The sequence below is a fragment of the Ammospiza caudacuta genome, chromosome 3, assembly GCF_027887145.1.
Source record: "Ammospiza caudacuta isolate bAmmCau1 chromosome 3, bAmmCau1.pri, whole genome shotgun sequence".
In the NCBI taxonomy this organism is placed as follows: Eukaryota; Metazoa; Chordata; class Aves; order Passeriformes; family Passerellidae; genus Ammospiza; species Ammospiza caudacuta.
Genome location: NC_080595.1, coordinates 43,339,961 through 43,356,954, shown reverse-complemented (window position 1 = coordinate 43,356,954; position 16,994 = coordinate 43,339,961). Strand labels below are relative to the sequence as shown.

Below are 16,994 nucleotides of genomic sequence, written 5' to 3'. Positions count from 1 at the left end.
CTGTAAAACCCTCACTCAAGGAAAGCTCTCACTAAAGATAGTTCAACTTCAGACTGTCTCTTATCTATAAGGGGATTCTCAGGAATAATCCCAGTGAAGTTTAGATCTTGCTGCCTCCCTTCCAACACCAGTTTAAACTCGAGATGGAAGGTTACTGCAGGTCTAATTGTAAAACATCACTAAATATATTCATATACATATTAGTATTGGAATATAGAATTACATATTATTTTGCTATATGGAAAGTCATTGTTTGCAGAAGTTCAAATTTTGGCCACAGTCTCAGCTATTAATGATGCCTAAAGTGTGTTTCCAATAGGAGCCTTATTCTTCCCACCCTGGACTAAAGCTTGCTTCAAATCCCTTCTATTTTTAAGCAACAATTCCCTCACTACAGAATGTAAGATGGTCCAGACTACTTTTAATCCATTTTGCACTACAGGGCAAATGATTCACAGGAAAGAAAGTCCTGTGGTAAAGTAATCATAAGTTTCTAACCCCACTGTCCTGCTTCCCAGACTCCCTGAAAAACCTCCTGGACACTTCTCTATGCATTGGACAGCTATGACATAGGTGCATCATAAGAGAGAACCACAAATGTGAGACTGGAGAGAAAAACATATTTTTCCTTCCTGAAAGATTTTTAAATTTTTTTTCCACATTCACATAAAATAATGAAAATCCTGAACTGTTCTGTGACTTGTGAAACTTTTGAATTATGTTAATTTACATTTTAACAATGGCAAAGCATTTCATTTCACATTTGGACTTTTAGTTTTAAAACTAAATTGGCATTTTAAAAAAGTCTTCCTGAACCATTGTCTCTTAAAAAATGAAAAGAGGATATTCTGACATTTTCAAAACAAGAAAATTAAAGTTAAATTAAAGCTATCAAAAGATTACATTTGTTCTCTGGGAAAAAACTTTTCTATTCCAATAAAAGGGCTTTTTTCCACAGAAAAGTGTCCTTTCTCAACTCAACTGCACATTGCTCAAGGCAGTATATCCAGGTGTAACTTTTTCCCTTTTTTCCTGTAGTTGTTTGGAAGGCAGAGGTAATTCATTCTGGAGTCTAAAACTCAATCTGAAAAGAAAAAGCAAAGGTGCCACTAAAATAACAAGTTATGAAAGGGTCTTGTCTAGCATACAGACCATTCACTTTGTATTTTTCTGCTTGCTGCTTTCTGAGAGAAGGTGAGGGTTGATATGTTAATGTTTTATCAGAGTGGTCTTCAGATCAAACACTCTTCTCCCATCCAACAAACATGCTGCCCCAAATATGGAGTCTAATCTTCAGGATCAATTACACTGCATGGTTTCACCACTGTAGGTTTCCAGAAAAATAAAACTGAGAGAAAAAAATCTACAGATCCATTGGCATTTTTCCTCTATGCCACCGCCCAGTTGGACAGGTCTTTAGTTTGAGTTTTGTGTATGTTGAACTAGCTGTGTAGGGAGGAATACATTTCATGAAATGTCTGTATGACAATTGCTCTGTACAATGTAGCTCAAAATGCATTTCCTACTCATAAAAATAGGTGGGGTCCATCACTCATTACCATTGTCCAGTGGGAAGTGATATTTCATTTAGAATCTATGTGTATTTCTAAGGAACATTATTGCCTTGCGAGGGAAGTGACAAGATAAGAAGGTGCCCTGCTCCTCAGGAATTGGGGAGGAGTTCATCAGTGGAATAGCAGATTATCAGAGAGTTAAATCAGCACATGTCAGAGGAGGAAAAGAGCATTGGAATCAATAGGCATTTTCCTACTGTCCACTGTTGGTTTTGCATTGGGCTTTATGACCTTAGCCAAGAGAATTTGCTCAGAGCAGGGTAACATACTGAGTTAGTATTATGTGCTAGTAATGCAGCAGTGCACAGAAAGTCACCTTAAAGTAAGATGGAAATGAAGGCAGGTGATTCTGATACAAGAGATATCTAGAAGCTGTGGGAGTTCCATCTCCATGAGAATGTTTATGACAAATTCAAACCCTGGCTTTTAGAACTCAACCAAAATACAGCCTTGTTTTTAGGCTGTTCCATGGATGACACTGTGAGAAGAAAACTTTTCCACAGTATTGCTGAACTGCAAGCAGATTGACACTTCCAGGCCAAACCAAGTAGCTGGGATGAATGCTGGCAGAAGGCATGTGCCTTGGAGCAAAGCGGGTGAGAGTGCCTGGCTTACTTGCTTATGAAAAGGTGGCCAAGTGTACTTCTGCTTCTTCTCCACAACCTGCCCTGCAGGCTGCAAGAGGATGCATTCCTAAGGTGGCTGTCCTAACTAAGAAAACTACCAGAGCACTTCCAAGAAAAACACTGACTTCCTAGATGCAGAAAAAAATGGCATGTCAAAAATACCCTTCCAAGCAAAAGGTGAAGCTAAAAATAAACAAATCCCTGGAGGCTAGGCATTCTCCATGCAAGTCTGCCCAACTCATTTGGTGGTTATCTACACCTGACTTCTGCAACTATGAGCTAACCACACAGATATTTCCTCTGATGAGGACCAGAGGCCCACACCCCTGGCTGTCTGAATGGAACTAGCTCTGTTCACAAGTCACTGCATATTTTAAATATGAAAAAAACTGGCTGTAGCATGTTTTTGCTAATGCCAGGAAAACCTGTGAAAAGACAAAAGTGGTAATTCCCAAATGTGTTCCATCTCCATGAAGGATTCATGAAAATTTCATTGTAAATCCTCCAGGACAAAAAAACATCGAGAAGTAGCTATATATGTTGCTACAGTTTAAGCACAATATGCAGTCACACTTAATTTGGATTATTCTTGGGTTATTTTTGTTCCTACAGCTATGAGCTATAAATGGTAGAGCCATGCTTCTGGTTAACTGAGGGAAGTGGAAGGTGGAGGAGAGATGGTGTGAGAATCAGCCTGTGAAAAACAAAGTGGGATGTGTCAGAACTCATCTGTGAAGGATTCTCAGTTATACCTGACAGATTGTCATTCATGCAGGTGAATTTGCTGCCTCCTTGTTTCCAAACCAAATGTGTGCCCTTTGTGTCAAAAATCTATTATTATGCTATAAAATAACACCTGAAAAAAGCGCGTGTTGGTAAAACAATGGTCAGACACAGGTTGGCAAAAAGCGCTCAAAATCTTCAGCAGGGTCACCCTTGTGCACAGCTCTAGGGACTGCCTTGCACATATTCCCCATGTGTCACACATCGTGCAGGGCCAAATTATTCCAAAATGTTTCCTGCGAGTAGAGTCAAGAGTGCTTAATGAATGAAGCAAGCAGCAAGCAGCATGATAACAAAATTGTTCCTTGTTTAGTTTACAATTAAGTGGGATTACTTATGCACAGGATTCAAGGATTCAGTAACAGGTTATTGAATAGTAAACAGTGATTTAAGGCTAAAAGCTGTGAGCAAAATCTGTTTTCTGATTCACTACAGAAACAAAAAGAATGTCAGCATTTTAACTGGAAAACAGGGACCTTTTGTTAGAGGAATTCTTGGAAATAAAAACAATGGTCCTTTATAGAACATTGGTATCACATCTAGTTTCTCAACCAAACTGAAAACACTAGCAACATTCACTTTTTTATGATGCTTGACTAAGGAAAAAAATCAACATAGATCTGTTTTTGTCAGCATATGGTAGAACAAACTGAAATTCTTAGTGAAACATGGAAAAGAATGATGTTTTGATTTTATTTTAGTTAGACTTTTCTTTTGCAAAACAAAATACATTAACTATTACAGTAGTTGAAAGCAGAAGTACTATGAAGCAGTTAAGGGAAAACAATACAAGTTTATCATTACACCAGCTGATATGAAACTGATCACAGCTTCATAATTAAATTGATAAACTGAAGTATGTGTATGATCAATATCAGCAATGCTTCTTGCTCTTTCTTTGAAAGATGCTCTGCAATTTGAGTGGTGATTTGTTGATTGTCTGTGCCTCTGGAAACAGAAAAGAGGGAGCAATTCCATAATGTTGCCATTTTTGCACTTAGGCGCGAGAAAAGGCTAAAGCAGATGCTGTGGGAGCATGTTTGTTACTACAGGAATTTGAAGAGCATAAGGAGATAATTAGATATCTCAGTCAGTGGGCAGGTAATGAGCTGAGCTCTGCAAGAGAAGAGTTTCAGTGATTTGGAAAAATTCACTTGACTGGAAATGTTGAAGGCCAGGTGGGATGGGGCTCTGAGCAACCTGATCTAGTGGAAAGTGACCCTGCCCATGGCAGGGGGAGTTGGAACTGGATGATCTTTAAGGTCCTTTCCAACCCAAACTATTATATGGTTTTCTTACAGGCAGTCTATGGGGAAGGCAGTTGAAAGCAGCGTCTGATAAATTATTAATCCCTCTAAGTATCAAGTGCCATCCAAAGAACCTTACAGATGGAGAGATTCACTGACCAGAAATATTGTTGCACTATGGGAACAATAAAAACAATAGTGGGAAAGGTTATTTCAAAGACAAAGCAACACAGAGGAAAGACTGTTGGAGGAAGAAGAAGGATTCAGAAGATCCAGATCTTTGATCCAGAATAATCACTAGGATGCAATAAATGTTGCATTTTCTTTTCAAATGTATGAGGCAGAGTTTTTAGATTATGATAATATAATTTTTTAATAACTTTGGTTGGAAGGAGCATCCAGAGCTATGACTGTTCTCTACACTCCTGCTCAGGTTTTGGTCTAATGTCCAGCTCGTGATAAGCCTTGATATATGCTGGAAAATTTTGCTCCAAAGAATACAAACAAAAAGAAAACATTAATCATTTCCAGACAATTTTTGATGATTAACTCAGGAAATAAATACCCCATGTAGGTTTATTTTGGTCAGTGTGACAGTGGTCACAAGGGTTGCAGATGAAGAGAGAGGCGAGAATGTTGGTCCGTGATCAGAAGGCTTGATTTATTATTTTATGATATATATACTACATTATAACTTTACTAAAAAGAAATAGAAGGAATGTTCTCAGAAGGCTAGCTAAGCTAAGAATAGAAAAGAATGAATAACAAAGTTCTGTGTCCCGGCAGAGAGCGAGACTCTGCTCTGCCGTGAGCGGTCAGTAAATCCAAACATCCACAGGAGACCAATCACGCATCCACCTGTTGCATTCCACAGCAGCAGATAACCATTGTTTACATTTTGTTGCTGAGGCCACAGCTTCTCAGAAGGGAGAAAAATCCCAAGAAAGGATTTTTCACAAAAGATGTCTGTGACAGGTCAGCATAAGGCAGCACTGAATATATTTGGGGTCATACAAATACTGTATATTTGGGCTTTTTACAACATAGCTATTCATTGTAGTCACTTTCACAACAAATTGCAGAAAAACTAGAAAAAGTGTGATCAGTACCATGAAAGAAACCCTTTGGTGAGAAATACTGTGGGCATTTGTTTTAGTGTTGACTACACAAAAAGGGCATGACTGCCTCTCCTTCAGTCTTCATTTCATTCAGGTAATGTTATTCCAATCTAAGCAGCAGTTGCTGAGCCAAAGTAATCTCAGCTCTATGGATCCATCCATTCATTTTCACAAGTTAGATCTTCCTAACAGTTCTGACCTGCCAATAATATGCCTTAAGCTACATAGGTGCAGTGCAGCCTTCTGCAGGGAGGAATCACCTCTTATCTCAAATGAGATTACCCTCCTCATCTTTGATTTGGAGTTGACCAGTGGAGTACTTGGTTTCCTGTCTGCTGTGGCAGAACAGAGTTTTCACAGTGCCATCCAGGCACTCCCTCCTGCTGAACTGTGCAGTGTGACTCTCCCTTTGGCCATCACTGAATACCACTAGTTTATCTCTGTTCCTGGAAGAAGTAGCAATGAATGAAGTGATGAGAAAACACTGTCTTTTATTAACCTGTCTTGCAGAGCTGTCTAACACAACTCAATGAAATAGGAAAATAATGTCAGGTGGAAAACCTCAGGATTTACATGGAATGGCATTAGAAATCTGGTCTCACAAAAAGACTTCAATACGTAAAATAATAGCTAATGGATGGTGAGATCCAAATTTTACATGACTTCATGCAGGGATCTCAAGGCATTTTGCAGGCAGAAAATCCATTTTACAGCAGGATCCTTCCTCCTCCTCAGAAGAGATTTGTAAGAGTCCCAAAACTGTTTTTCTCATTTTGCATGGAGGAATAGAGAGACAATACAGCTTCACAGAATGTGACTAGGAAGAGACCCGCAAGGACCCTCAAGTCCAACTCTTAAGTGAATCCCTTAAGTGACACCTTTCAGGGATCAAACCCACAGCCTTGATTTTAATAGCAGCACCATGCTGTAACCAACTGAGATAATCTCAGTCCTTGCCCAATATTAGAGGGGGAGCCAAACACCTGTGGATAGAGCTCAGGAGCCCTCATCCTGAGTCCTTTAGTACCCACATTGCTAACACTGACAACTGGTGATCTCCAAGCTATTCTGGCCAGTGTAAAGTTACATAGAACTAAATGAGGAATATTTTACAGTCATTTTGCCAGTGGTGAATTGTCACCTATCATTCAGGTAAAAGTGAATTTTCAGTGCTACATTCTTGCAAAACCCTTGTTAGATAACAAGGGTTATCTCACCAATCCTTTTCCCCTTCATCTGGAAATTTCCCAGCTATTCAAAATCCAGCCACAGTTCTAAATGTCAGTGTTGTTGTACCTGTGTCCAAAATGTGGTCCCTGTTAGTTACACAGGACTTACTTTTCTACTTTTACTACTGTGCCATCTGGGAAAGAAGTCTCCTTCAGTCCATCACTGTAGAGGCATTTCACTGTGTGATCTGGGAACACAATTTCTTGTGTGCCATGGGGATGATGTTTTTCTGTACAGAAGATGATGTAAAAGTCTGTCTAGTGTTCTTCCAGGTTGCCTTACACAAAGCTAGGTCAGGATTTTTTTTTTTTGACATTGTAGTGAGGATGTAAATTATATTTACAATACTGGTAAAAGAAATTAAAGAATTGCATAATCAGATAATCAGAATTGGAAGAACTACATTTACATTTCATTATTATATTTGCTTTGTAGGAGGAAACTCAGAAGTGAAGTGATGGAATATGCTGAAAGTGAAATGCAAAAGACAATGTGAAATGGCAAGAAAACATCCAATCTGCTGGAGTCAGAATTCAAACTACACTTTCATAATAGAAATAAATCTGCACGTAGAGTTCACATAGTGAGGTCTTGCATACCTATCTGATTATTAGGGAACTGCAGCACCTCCAGGCCATATGGATAAGCAGTGTGAGTTGTCTGTGCATCTGCATAGTAATAAATTTGGAAGGAGAGTGAGATGATAGCAGCATATTCACAATATTTGCATAGGCAGATTCAACCATAACAATGTGCTCAAAAGTAAGCCATCTTTAAAAAGTCATTTCAAGGTCATATTCTGCATCTGTCATCCATAAAGGTAGCTATGTTCACATTGCTGTTCCTTCCTCTTGTTCACCCTCATGGTTGTGTCCAGATGATGCTACTTTCACCTCTGTAAAGTGCAGGAGAACAGTGTGCACATGAAAGTCATCTTCCAACCTCTATGCTCTCATCCATGAACTATTAATTTTTAAAAATCCCAGTGCTGCAAAGGCCTCACTAATTTCCACGTTAGTCCACACTGTTATTAGCTATTTTTATTTACATAATGCCCACATGGAAGAAACCTCCATGCTACCTACTCTACAAATGATGTATGAAAATGTATAAAAACCAGTCCTTGCTTCAGATGGCTGTCCATGCCCCTTGCCTTTGTTCAGTCTCCTGCTTGACTACCTACCTATTTGTTCCTTCTTTGACTGTTACCTTCATGCCTTTCCACTTTGTCTTTGTAGATGCAGTTTCACTGTTCAGGGTTGTTAAACACCCTTCCTCATCAGTTACTCTCAGAATTGATAGATATAGATAAATTATAGAACCTTGCTGGAAAACCAGTTAATCGTTTTATTTTCCTTAAAGAAAATGAAAAGTTACCCACCACCCTCTGGTCTGGCATGATCTTATTCATATCTCTATTGGAAAAGCTGATCATTGTCATGCTTTCATCAGCATCAATTTCCTTTTTAGTACTGTTGTGGAAAGTGAGGATTAGGTGTTCATCAGAAAGCTCCTCTTCTACCTTCAAACACACAAAGCATCCAATGCAGATGAAGTCAAAGGAAATGAGCAGCACCACACTCACTGCCTTCCAATTAAATTGGATCTTGAAGGAAGTCATGCTACATCTTTGTATTTTGAAGGTCATCTCTGCAGAACAGCATTATTTTGCCTCCTTTGTGTGTAAAAGAGGACAAAAGAAGTTTTCTTTTCACAAGATGAACTTACTTGTAGTACAGGTTCCAAGTTCTCACCCCACCACTTTGTTTTAATGTTAAGCACGATAAGGTGCACAGCCCTCTGGCAATAGGGAAAACAGTCAGGTTTGTTCTTTACCAACATTAGTGAGTTATTGACCAGACTCATTTCATATATGCTTGTACATCTTCCACACAGGTACACAGATCACTTGAGAGATGCATGGTTCTGGACTGTGTGAATCAAAATGACTGAACTTGATGAATTAACGCAGATTGCTGATGTGGTAGGTTAAGAACCATTTATTTCCAAGTAGTCCTGTATGGACCTTCAGTACTACAGAATTAATTTTGGCTGCACGCACAGACCTAATATTTGCTTGACACTTCTTATCGACAGCAGGCAATAATGTCATTAATATGCTCTTCTACAAAAAGGGCACTAGTCAGACAAAACTTCATACCAAGCATAGCCTCTGGTTAATAATTTTTCCTGATGATTCTGCAGCAGTTGTTTCTGTTCAGGATATATCGATTACCATGGTATAACTCTTTTGGTAATATTCAAAGAAGAAGGCAACCAGAAGATGCACTACAGCTTTGTCATACTGTTACAATCTAATCAGAATTTTCACAAAAAAGGGAATATCTCCCAACCAAAAATAAAAAGCTATTTTCTCTTACCTTTCCATCATAATATTCCATTTTTGCTGCACCTCTTCCCCATGTTTTCTCCTTTATTGATGTAACTTTGATGTTCTAGATAATATTGATTTTGGAGGTTGTATTATGAAAACTTCAAGGTCAGTGTTACATAAGCAGAAATATTTTAAAAATATGTTCACTAACTTAAAACAATGGTGCAAAAATTTTATTTACTTTCACACACAGAGGAAAGATTCTCTTCTTTCTGGTATTGCCTTGTATTTGCAATGAATTTTTATATTTTATTTGTAACTAGAAATGTTGCACATTAATTCTAGTTTTCTTGCATTTGCAAAGCAAAAGATAGCAAAGCAGAAGTCAAAAAAATGAGGTAATAAAAGTGCATTCTGACAAAATTCTGCTGCACAAAATGGAGAGAATAAACACAGGAACAGAGAGCAGAACTATCTCTGGGTGTTGGGTTACTGATATACAAAGAAAGGTATTTGTATTAGCTAGAGTCACTCTTCCAAAACAAATTACATGGCTCTTAGCTGTGAGGTGATGCTATCTCTGTAACTAAGGGCTATTCTGGATGCTACAATTCCAGTTTACCATTACCATAAATGCTCTTTGCAGTCTGGCAGTGTAAAGGAGCCTAAAGTCAAGTGACATCTGGCACACAGTGTCCAGGGCAGTTATGAGCTGATGTTAATTACAGTTTAAAGATGTGGTGAATTTTGAATTATGGGATCTGAAGGCATAGGGAGAACTGCTCCCCACAGGGCAGTGATATGCTTCACTAAATAACTATAAACACCATGCTTAAAGTTGCAAGATCCATCTCTAAAGCTGTGTCTACTTCATAGCATAGGAGGCGGGAACAGAATACTTTCTTTTTCTTAGTGTGCTTTATTTCTCCTCACAGATGGGAAGAACACAATTGCTGCTCATGTAAGAACTGCAATTTTAAGTAGCTCAAACCTTTATTTCATCATCCAGAAAAGCAGGAGGACTGTCTGTACATACTTTGTTTTCATAAGCAGTTATGCCATTTCTCTAGTGTGGGGTCACAAAAGCCACTTTATTCTGAGCTCTTAGCAATTTTCCTGTCTTTTTAAGAGCTTCTTCTCCTTCATGAGACAAAATTAAAATGTTAACTAACAACATAAATCTTTTAATGTTCAACAGCTGTGCAGAACTATATTGACAAAGGAATCCAGCCTATTATTTGAAGCCATTGCAATATTGTTTTTAAGACTGCACTTATATAAGGAGTAAAGGCAAAAAAATAAAGCCAGGAGAATATTGCTGCCAAATGAATGGGAGTTAGCATGCTGTTTATGAAAACTAATACCACAGACTCACTGTAACTCTATTTTATAGAGTTAAATGGTGAAATACCTCTGTTTCTTCATTGTTCTTGCAGGGTGCAAAGCTGTAAGTGTCTTTCCTGTAGTTATGTGAGAGGAAGATGTCTTCTAAGCTATATGAAATGGGCAAAAGTGTCCCTGTAAGAAAAATCAAAGCAAAAAGGGTCATTAAAAGCACATGAAAATTGCTGAATAATATTTCCATACATATCTCAGAAAGGATTTTAAAAGATGCTAGCTCTCGGAATCTTGTAATACATTGCGACTTGCACTGATAAGGTTGGCTAACAGCTTGTCCATCCTCCCAAAGGTGCTTTGTCCTTGACCAAAAGGAAATGCAGTCCACATCCATAGTCCCATCTCCTGAACCTCTGGGACAAGAAACTCAGTAAGTAGGTGGCAGCACAATCTGCTTTCTGTCTCTTGTAAAATACAAATTTGACAATACTTCTAAGAATCATAGATGTGTTTTAGTGGCTCACATTCTTTATGAGTCAAGAGCTGGGGGACCAGTTTCTCCAAGTCATTTGCAGACCACTATAAGCAGGCAGGTGGTTTCCACAGATCTTACCTTTTACACAGGAAGGTGAGCTGGGCTCCCTAAAACAACCACTCAGATGTGAGAGAGCTCCAGGTGACTTCCTACCATTATGCCTTCTTCCAGTAGGAGAGGTCTGATGTACAACCTGAAGAAAAATGAAGAGGCCCTGGCTTACAGTCGTGCTTCACTTCAGTATGGGAGCTATCAGTGATGTGGCAAGAGCATGCTAAACACTTCTTCCTAGGAGCTTAGCTGTCTGTGTGTGGATATTGTACAGGTATCTAAGCTTGGTTCAACTTCCACAGAGAAAGAAGGGAGGATAGAAGAGCTGGAAGAAGCCTCAGACAGGGCCAAGTCCCCCTCAGTTCCTCCATCCCTTCTCTTGGGAACTGCGTTTCATTGGCTCCATGGTGGATTGCACTGCAGTAATATCTGTGCCTGGCCACACACCTGGCTAATCCAAATCCCAGCCCTCACCCATGGGATGACTTCCTGTCAAGACCCCACGTCTGTCTCATCACTATGGGCTTTGACAATTGGGATTTTGGTCTGGCCCTTCCTTCCACACCCAGCCTGCCCTCCTCCCAGGCTGCGGGAAAGGCAGAGCCCTGCTGGACTCCATGAGCTGCCCCTGGTTCTCCAAGCCCCTGGCCTCGCTGGGAACCACTGGCCCATGCAGTGCCCCAATTCTTGGTGCATGTGATCACCCCTGAACTTGTTCTGGGACAATGGGGGCAGGTTTTAAAGCATACACTCACACTCTCCATGCAGGTGTCTAAATAGCTCAATGTATGAACAGCCTCTTAGATAATTACTGACAAAAAATCTGCAGTTCCAGGGAAAGAGGGCCAAGCAGCAGCCATGTGAGGATCAGGATCCCAATACAGATTCTAAAAGATATAATAAAAAGGAAATAAAGGTAGTTTAAATAGACCTTGCTGATGGCTTACTTTGTCTGTTTCAAAAGGTGTCAGTCTTCCCTGATGAAGAGTCCTCCTGCCAGTTGGTACTGTGCTTCTACCAATGGAGCAGTTAGATGTTTTCTCTTCTTGATGTTCCTTTGTCATTGATCTCAAAGGATCAGCTTTTTGCACAGAGCTATTTATGTCCTAAAAGGTGTAAATACATTTGTATTAGGTTAATATAAACATCTTCAAATCATTAAGTGGTTAAAACTTTGGGAAAATTTTTAATTGTGTGTGTGGGTGTATCCACAGAGACACACTTAAGCACACACACACATTTTATGCATAACTCTGCATTTAGGGTCTTGTTTTGCTTCCCACATTTCTCTGTGCTTGGACAACAATGCAAGTCAAATCTAATCCAAGGGGCAGAGTGTGAGGCCAGCAGCTGCTGAAAGGCTCTCATCCCTCAGTCCCACCACCCTGCCAGCTCTCTCTAGGTTAGCACAACTGAGCTGAGCCCAGTAAAATAAGCACAACAGCTCATTTTTACTTGCTGCATGTCCAACCTTTCTATGTTTTGATCTCAAACATCTCCATTAATCATGGCTGACACAAGACTTGTAGGACCCTAAGGGGTGTGTGAGCCACAGAAGGGAAATGAGATGCAAAAATTTTCAACCAAACTATAGCAGTTATTTAGACTGAAAGATCAAGGAGACTCAAAAGCACTTCCCCAATTTTTTATGCAGACCTTAGAGCAGGGCACAGAGTAAACAAAATATTCCTGCATGACCACCATGAGATACTTGGGATTTACAGGACTTACACAATGACTCTTAAGTGTTTGCTTGAGAGTGCATTATGCATTTGCATAATGCATTTGCATTATGCAAAGCTTCCAAGTGCATTATAGTAAGAAACAAAGAAACAATCAAAAAAAAAGTTGGAAATGGCACCAATAACTCTGATTTTGAAATGACTCATACACTGAAGAGTGGCTGCTTGAGAAGATGTGTGTAAGCTATTAATGGAAAGAATATATTTGCCATCAGCTTAATTTACTCAAGTCCATGAGTTATTGCTCAAGGGACATGGGTCTAGCAAAGCACAGACAGGAATACTGCACTGCTCCTTCTCTGATAACAATGGTCAATGTTTGGTAGCTGCAAAATTTTCTCCATGTGATCAGTGAAATTTAGGGTATCTGCTGCTGCTGTGGTTGGTGATGCCTTATTTATATTAATAGATGACATTACAATTTAATGTATGCTTACAGGGAAGAAGCCAAGAAAGCAATCCTATTGCAACACCAGAAAACTGTAGGATTTTAAAAGGCTAAATTTTTCCTCCAAGCATAAAACAGTTTTCAGCAAGAGAAAGGCAACTGATTACCTCTTTCAGACAAGGTTGTTGGAAAGTACATAAATTAATAGAATTTATTGTTAAAAAGAATATCTTTTATATTTGACATTTGGTGATATTTTCTCCAGGCAGATTGTGTGGATATGCCTGAGTTCTTCAAACATAATCAGGTTTTCAAATAAAAGTGGATGGGCAAACTGTCAAAATATGCCTGGGACTTCAGGTTGAGACAAAAGGTATAGAACTGAGGACCTTTAAGACTATTTCTGATGAAGAGATATTAGCTCAGAAATTGCAGAGATAGAAAGAAAGAAAGAGTACACAATCAATCATTTCATTGTTAAATATCTCAAGACTGAAACTACCAAATCATTTAAAGGAACTTGAAAAGCCATTGCAGCAGTTTCACAGCAGCCCAAACCAATTTCAGCCCAGATTGCTGGAGTCTCACTCCTTTTCTTATATCCCCAGCTACGTTTTTCCAGTCACTCCTTTATGAGGCAAGAGCAGCTACAGAAGGAAATTAACCTGGTTCATTGAGTAGAATCAGGCAGAGATGAATTCTTTTCCTGCTCCCTGGTTAGTTTTGAGCCAGCTGGATCACCATCTTCAGAAAGTGCCAATAGGGCCACAGCAGCTCAAATATTCATCAGCTTCAGGGAGACACAAACATGTGGCAGCATTTGTTTTCCTTGTGGTTTGTTATAGAAAGAATGTTGCAATTGAAGCTTGTAAAAACCTTACCCACGACTTGTAAATAGAAGATACTTTATGGCCAGATGTAGTCAGAGAAAGTAGCACTGTTTCCATGAACATGATGAGATGTATCAGCCAATTCAGCTGATGGAGCATCCATGCAGAACAGTTCCTGTTACACATGCCATTGTTTCATTTTTTATGCATTGCCTATTTTTAAAGCAATAATGTCAAAGGAATCCAGACAGGCTTACATGAATCACATGCAGTCTCTGTTTTCATTCAGAGGAATGTCAGTCTAAGAGATCATTTGAAAATTCAGAGCCATCACTGTACCCCAGGCAACCACTACAACTTTGCTCTGCACTTTTAAAGAAACTCAAATACTAAGTATTTGGACTAATCACATATGACTGAGTTCTTGATAAAGATTCTTTCAATTCCATTGCTTTCATAAACAAAGCCATCAAATTATCTCAATTTTCTTCATTAGAAATATGTGGATGACCAGTAAATGCAAACCCTTGATGCAAAGGGGCTACAGGGTTAGAGGAAGAAGGAGTGTCCCAACATGCACAAGGTAGATAGGGTTTTTTCCAATCTTCACAGAAAACAAAAAATATTAATCACCATATCAGCTGGTGACAAGAAGAGAGGTGTAGTTTAGTAATGAAACTTAACTTCATAAAAGAACATACAGGCAGTTCATTCTGTATCTTTGTCATGGAAGCTGGTGAAACACAGCTTGAATTGCCACCAATGACACTGATCAGCTCTTGGCAAAAGCAGGGACCTCTTGAAATTCCTCTAGTTCTACAGATCTATGCTATCAGGAAGGCGGTGGAGAGCAGGAGGAAGTATTGTTACCGAGTGTCCACCTAGACCAAGGAATTCTAAAAATATGTTCTCCTGGATCTTCATGCTCAACAATAATCAGTTACATTTTGTAATAAGCTTTAGCCTCTCGGCTGTTAATATCTACAGTTCTTCAACAAATTGTCCCAGAAATCTCTCACTTGTCAATTCTCATAAATAAGGGTCTCTTATTACCTTCAAAAATCACAGTTTGTGTCATGTAGGGTTCACATTCCCTCTAACAAATCAAAAACCTAGGAAAAAGCAGCAAGTACTCATGGATGAAGCAAAGTTCAAATGCTGTGAAAGTCTGTTCACATATTCACAGACCTTTCCTACTTGAGGGTTAGTAAACTGTCAGAAGAATGTTCACAGGCAAGGAAATAATATGCTCAAAGGTCATCAAAACCCCTTGCAAGATTAGACAGCAAAATCCATCTAAGGTTGGAAGTAAGCATATTTGACCTTGGCTGAAATGTTAAAAAGTGCTATCAGTATACCTTTCAGTGGAATTCCCCATCCCTCCTCACACTTCCAACCCTGCCAGGCAAATAAACTCATCTTTTTTCACAGAAATAATGAAAATCTGTCCACAGGTGCATGTTGGACCGGAAACTGGCAACTTGCTCTAACTAATGAGCTGCATTCAGAAATCAAGTTGTTTTCAGAGTATACATGTTAGTAAGCATTAATAATTAATAAATAATAACTATTTTGGCCCATCTGTTCATAGTCTGAAAGAATCATTAATGATGTGCAGTTAAAATGGACATTTCTCTTGTCTCACTAAAGCACAACTTGAATTGGACAGTTCCTCACCAGCTAGGTCATGTTACAGCACAAATAGAGGTCTTCCTTAAAAGTATTATAGGTAACCAGAATACATATTTTTCAGAGATGTGGGCCAGCTCTTGGTTGTTTTTTTCTTTTACTTCATAAAATCATGTCTACAAAATATTTGTACCTTTAACAAAGATGAAACTGATATAAAAACTGATAATTATTCAGACTTGATCACCAACTGTTTTTGTGCACATCCTCAAATTCTATTAGATTTGACAAAAAAAAAGTCAGATAGCAATTTTTTTGTGGTTACAGCTGATTAAACTCACCAGTCCAAGCTAGCTTTAACTTACATATGTTATAGAAGACATGCACATTTTCCAAGCCTAGAACCATAAAATATTTTAGGTTGCAAAAGACTCTCAGATCATCAGTTCCAACCGTTGACATAGAACTGTCAAGTCCACCACTAAACCATGTCAAAAAGTGCCATATCCACCCATTTTTTAAACAGTGCCAAGGATGGTGATGCCACCACTTCTCTGTTCAGCCCATTCCAATCCCTGACAACCCCTATTCACTTGATGTGTCCCTATGCTGTTTCTCAGTTTTGGATAGAAGTAGTATGATAGGTTTTTTTAATCTACATCCAAAATTCAGAATTATCCAGATTCACAGGATCTGTGAGGGAAAGCATCCACCTGCTAGCAAAAGAGCTCAAATGCAAAGAAAATGCAAGTGAGTCACCATGTGCAGCTCTATTGCTATGACATGGATTTTGGGCTTCTGTTTAATGTTCCATTTACCTGAGACTTCAATTCTAGAGTACAACAATTGGCAGCCACTCTATTCACTGTAAAGTCTTTCTGTGCCATCAGATCAGATAAAGAGCATGTGTCTCTGTCAAATATTTTAGAGTTCACTCAGGACATCTGGGCACTATGCCCACCAGTCTAGCTCATGCTTGTGCTGGATTCCAGTTGGACTGGATCCAACCCTGGCTAGATGGCGAAAGCCCAGATAGCAGTGAGCCCAAAAGTCTGCTGTCCTCAACTTCTCCCTTCTCAAAACTGTTGCTGAAGTCACAATTTTTATTGCCCGTGGCTGTGTGCCATAGGAGGAAATCATCAATATCTCTTTTCATATCTGGAACTGTATAGAATTCATTGAAATTACTGTCTAGTGACTTTCAAACACGGACACGCTGTCATGCTCACTATGGTGGAACAGTTGCCTCCCTTCTCATCTGATATCTTTTACCTTTTATTTCAGTCCCTATACAGGCAGACAGCAGAGTGTGTTGGCTAATCCAAGTTTTCCTGTAGCCAAAGGAATAGCTTCCAGTAGAGAAGATTAATTTCAGAGAGATTTTACACTTGAACACAGCATAGATTTCAACCAAATCTGACCAAAAGTGAGAAAAGGGACTTGTAATATCCAAGGTGTCCATAATATGAATCAAGAAATGCAAAGCCAAAAGAAAGAAAAGCATAAAGAGATATTTATATATCTAAATTCTAAACAATGAGATGTGTTAGAAATGTGGTAAGCTGGCT

General features: G+C 39.0%; 1 pseudogene; it reads right to left on the bottom strand.

The window, feature by feature from the left end:
• Positions 1 to 5,604: 5,604 nt before the first annotated feature.
• LOC131555432 (centromere protein J-like) overlaps positions 5,605 to 16,994 on the bottom strand; it is a 40,897-nt pseudogene continuing 29,507 nt past the window's right edge.